At 41.1% G+C, this 5,567-nt stretch overlaps 1 long non-coding RNA gene across 1 annotated transcript; it reads left to right on the plus strand.

Moving 5' to 3' along the window:
* The first annotated feature begins 1,277 nt into the window (after positions 1–1,277).
* LOC128508335 (uncharacterized) lies at positions 1,278–1,976 on the plus strand. The gene is made up of 3 exons (XR_008355897.1): positions 1,278–1,369; positions 1,515–1,807; positions 1,881–1,976. It is a non-coding gene; the product is annotated as an uncharacterized LOC128508335 (long non-coding RNA).
* Positions 1,977–5,567: the final 3,591 nt, after the last annotated feature.

Genomic DNA, 5,567 nt, shown 5'->3' on the forward strand with positions numbered 1-5,567 from the left:
CAGGGCTCACACCAGGGACACACTATGAACTCAGAGACGCTTTAACGAACAGTAAAGGCATAAGTGATTACAGCGGAATTACAGAGTTTCAGACAGTCTCCAGAGTCAGACCTGGAGCACCTACAGTGCTGAAACTGAACAAGGAAGAGATCTATATTGCCTGGGAGAAAGCTGAGGAGGATGATGATGATGAAGACTCACTTGTGCACTACTACAGAGTGGAGTATTTGGAGGCTGGTCTGGAGGATTGGCAATCTATTCAAACCGACGGACCTGTCTGTGAATGCACTATAACTCTTCCATACAGCACCTGTTACAGAGCCAGAGTGTGTGCCGTCTACGCCAACGGAGACACCAGCGCTCCAAGTGAGGAGACGAAGGTTCCTGTTTGTGGTGAGCATGTTGTTTTTTTATTATTATTATGTTTACTTTCAGAATCACACATACCGAGTGTTTAGTACCAGGTACCACACGATACAGTATTATTATGATATCTAATTACCGATTCGATATTCGATTTGCATTGCAATTCGAGATGATTTTTTTGCAGTTCTAAACAAATCTCCTAAATATATCTCCAAAAAATAGTGTTTGAACCTAACTGAGTTCAAGATGGCAGCCCAGTCACTGGTAGACCTTCTACACCATCAAAGATCTCTAACAATCAGGTGCACGGGCATGAGTTGTTGTAAAGTATGGTTTCCTCTAAATAAACTAATAAATAAATTAATGATTAAATATTTTGCATTTCAAATATTTAAACTTTGTGTGCATAGATTTTCTGAAGAGACTCTCCAGGAACTGGTCGCAGTTGTTTATGAAACTCAGGATGAAGATCTTACTGGGCGTTTCCTGAGGAACGTGGGTGGAGACCTGACTTCCTGTGTTCTGAGCTGGGATGTGATTCACTCCTTCCTGCAGTGTCACCCTCTCACTGTGGATGTTAGAAGAAGCACAATCAGAGAGGAGAACATCCAAGAGCTTCTGCCGGTGCTGGATAAAGTTCAGCTCAGAAGGTCAGATAAAAAGCCTTCACGGCACAATCTGCACTGTAGTAAAATAACACTGTAAATATTTGTTTTGGGAGATAAAATTAGTTTGCTTTCTGTAGGCTGCAGTCCAGCTTTGTGCTGTCCATCATAAGAAAGCTTTACGAGACGTCTTCTACACACTCTGTGTCCAGCCTGTTGAGTTCAACTGAGAACTGCATCAACCTAAAGAACAGGAAGCTGAGCTCCGCCGACTGTGCCGTGCTGCGCTATACCCTTGAGCACTGCACAGGCGTCTCTCTGAAACTCCTGTGGACCTCCATACCAGAGGGGGAGCTAGAGAGCATCATCCCTCTACTCAGCCATGTCTCCCATCTCAGGTTTGTTCTTATCAAATAAATGTGTAATCACTCTTTTTAACCATGGTGCACAGAAAACAATCTTAGCCTGCATGGATGAGAAGACCATGTTATTTAATATTTAAGGAGAATAAAAGGTTATATGGTCCTGTTTAAATGTCCTCAGGGTTAACAGGAGGTTGTTGTTGAGGCTGCTCCACTGTGCGATGTTCCTGAGCTCCACCAGGAGGCAGCAGTTCTGCTCTCTGCTCTACACCACAAGCTGGACTTGTCCTGCTATGACGCTCTGGACCTCACGGCAGACACGAGTCTGTATCTGAGCAGAGAGGACTGTAGAGTCGTCTCCACAGCTATCCAGAGAGCTCACACAAATGTCCAGGTCAATCTCCAGGACTGTGAGATTGAGAATGACTCGGGAGTAGAGTTGCTCTTTTCTGTTCTACACACAGTCTCACTACGGTAAGGCAAAAATAAATATATGGCCGTGCTTATGCTGTAAAAAAAGTGCTGTGAACTTCTGTCTTTGTCTTAGAAGCAGTAAAGCTCTGCTGCTTTACTTCCTTAACGTCATGGACGTGGGCGCCGAGACGGAGCGCATCAGGAGAGCAGCAGTTCTGTCCCTGGCTGTAAGCGGTGAAGTGGACCTGAGTGAGACCCAACTGAACCTGCAGACCTGCAAATCACTGGCGCTGGTTCTAATATATCCTGAAGAACTTTTAGAACTGGACCTCAGCCACTGCCAGCTCACAGACCAGCATGTGGAGCTGTTGCTGCCACACCTACACAAACCCCGCATCATCGAGTGAGTAGTCAGGGCGTGCCGGGGTCGAGCTGGGTGCACCACACAATCTGTGTCCCTTTTTTTTAGCACAATAAGAACAATAAAAAAGCTCTGATCGCTGACCTCACTGAACATGATGTCATGCAAGAAGTCATAACCCACTTTTCAGCATAGGTTCAAAGCAGAATCATGGCTGAACGTGTCTTTCTGGTGCGTCTGGGCGGCGATGGCACAGGTGCTTGGGCAGGTTTGGTGGCGATCGTATAAATTCCATAGGAGCAGTATATCAAAATCTGTTGCATGTGTTTTAACCTTTCTGTTTATTTAAACTTATTATCCACTTTTCAGCAGATTTCAACTTTAGCCCAAGCACCCCGTGCCATCATCACCCAAAATTTAATTAATCACTTTTCAACATAAGTGAAAAGTATTGTCATGGCTGACCCGTTTTGATTAAGATATCAAAAATCCCTCCGCAATTTTGCATCCTCAATGTATTGAGATGACAAAGGCCTGGTTTGTTTCTGATCGTATAAAGAGTACATAAAAATCTATTGGGCTTGTTTAGCAAATGACCCAAAATAACTGTCTTCCTGTTAAGTTAAGCAAACACATGCATGTAAAAGTTCTTCAGCTCAGTGAGCTCTAAATGTGCACTGGGTTTTGTGTTCATACGTGCAAGTGGGTAGGAACTATGCAGCAAAATCTCATGTCCGACTCTCAGGCTTTCTAATGGCAATGGATTTCAACCTGTCAGCTGACTTTCATGACATTTTAAGCATGTTAAGACCCCCCAAAAGCTCCATATGGTGATAAAGAAGAGCTAGAGGGCCCTTACAGACTTAAGTATGACAATATACAGTAGGGCTGATGTCATTGTGCCTGGGCCTTAATAATCCTTGGAAAAACAAGAGGGCCCTTTACACACAATGACATCAGCACTTTCAGAAATTAGAATATAACAAAAGCATCAGCACTATTATAGCAATAATGATGACATAATAGCTATGATGTCATTGTTCTGATGTCAAAGTGCTTGGGCCCTAATGATAATCCTGAAAAGAAGATGAGGGCCCTCACACGCTATGACGACATACGACTGATATCATAATGCTTGGGCCCTATTGATCCTAAGAAAATAAGAGGGCCCTTCGGACACAATGACAACCGCATTTTTAGACATCAGCAATATATAGTACTGCAGTATATATCCATAGTACTGATGTCATACTGTACTGCTTGGGCCCTAATTATATTAATAATGTGATTTATTTTCTTTCAGTCTGAGCCACAACCAGATTACTGATGCCTCAGCGAGTTACATCTATCAAATAATCTCAACAAACCGCCATATTCAGACTGTGTGTTAAGTGTGTGTGTGTGTTAATATATATATATATATACTGTATAAGTGTGTCAAACATCATCTAAGTACATGCTGATGTTTGAGTGTAAGACTAATTGTGTGTTTTATTTCCAACAGCTTGTACAACAACAGAATCACTGACTCATCACTTTTTCTCACAGACCAACGCTTCGAGATCTGGCCCTGAGAGTGTAGCCCTTCACTGATTCGGATAAGTTTTGAGTACAGAGTTTAACATTTGCAGTGCACTCAGGGGGGAAAGGGATCAATGCTTTCTGAGCTAAGGTATGCAGAAGAAAGCAGACTGTGCTTCTTTCGTTCTGCTACCTCAACCGGGTTTTATGTGTCTTAATTTTCACCCTCCACAGCCATTAAGTGTCGCATAAAAGGGTGGAGTTAGTGCATAAGGTCCTTTTCTCCCAAGGTAAAAAAATGTAGCGTGAAATAGTAGATAGCGTCACACCACTGTAAGCATATCAAGTATTAAACCTGTTTTATTTCTTCTATCGATATTATATGTTCTTCTACACACTTTTATTTAATTTTTCATGGGTCAGAGTTTTGTGCAAAAAACGTTTATACTAAATAAGCGTTCACGTTTGTTCCAACTGTTCCTAAACTACCCAAGGTAGCTCGTAGATTGTTTTCTGTCAGCTCACAGCTTCCAGCTGTGATAACATTGTTATCTACAGTATATCTATAATCTGTTCTCTCTTATATACAGTAGCCATTTAAACATCGTTACCATTTATGTGCTGTGTTAGTGTTACCGGTTAGCTCTGCCTGTTATAAAAAGTGAAGTACAGCAATCAACATTACTTACTTAAGTAAAAGCTTATTTATAGTCAGGGAGAGGAACGTATAGAAGCCTAAGCAAACTCATGTCATGTCAGGGTTACATTCTTTATAACGTCTTGGTACTAGTAACAGACTGTAACAGGTCAGAAGCAAAATTAAGGTCATACCTTGGATCTTGTGTTAGCTTTATCTATTTCTAATTTAATTCTAAACAATACCCATTGTTCTTAACGTATGTCTGTGCAGCTGTCCAGTCTGGTGTGGAGTTTAATCAGGCCCTGTGCATCCTGGGGCCAGTAAACTGGGAAACCGCTTTAGTATGGAGCAACGATGTCAAGAATTTAATTACATGTATTATTATACCAGGAGATTAATTCAAATCAAAAGTTTACTGGCTCCAGGACGTACATGCCTTAGATGAATGAGGAAACGCGCTCAACCAGGCTCGAGTGCCGTAAAGCAGAATGTAAATGGAAGCGCAACAAGCTCCATGAGTATTGTTAGGGTCGAGAAAAGGAAATACTTCTCGAATATAATTTAAAATAATAGTGACAAATCTCGTATTACCCTTCACTGTGAATAATTTCAGTATTATTTTGTGGAAAATTTTCAGAAAATAAATCAATTATTTTACCACCTTCAATTGATCCATTTGTTCCTTTTTTTTGCAATCAGCATTTGATTGTTGTTAATCTCTATCACTGTCAACACTTAAAGATGTATTTAAGATGTTGTAATTGTCCTGCAGATATTATCCCTTCAGTGTGGTTTATGGATGGTTTTGTCTCTTAAGTAGTATCAGTCTGGTTTCAGAACTTTTCAGAACACAGAATGAGCACTGTTAAAAGTAATAAAGGACCTGCTGATCTATTCTGATGCAGATAATACTGCAGTTCTTATGTTTCAGATCTAGGTGCAGCATTCGATACTGTTGGTGTTGTTGGGATCATTGGCTCACCCCTTCGCTGATTTAGAACATACCTGACTGACTATAGTTTTTCAGTGGAAATTTGTGACAAATGATTATCCTCATTGCTCCTAGACTGTGGTGTTCCCCAAGGCTCTATTATTGGTCCTTTATACTTTTTGTTTTTTTTATACTGTACTTGCACCCTCTTGGACGGATTATTCAGAAATGTAGGTTTTCTTTTAACTTTGATGCTGATGATGTTCGGCTCTATCTACCTCTGAAGAAATCTGAGCCTAGGACCCCAACAGTATTATTGGATTGTTTGGCTGAAGTAAAAGATTGGCTGTGCAGCAAATTCTTATGT

Source organism: Clarias gariepinus, chromosome 20, assembly GCF_024256425.1.
Source record: "Clarias gariepinus isolate MV-2021 ecotype Netherlands chromosome 20, CGAR_prim_01v2, whole genome shotgun sequence".
NCBI classification, from domain to species: Eukaryota; Metazoa; Chordata; class Actinopteri; order Siluriformes; family Clariidae; genus Clarias; species Clarias gariepinus.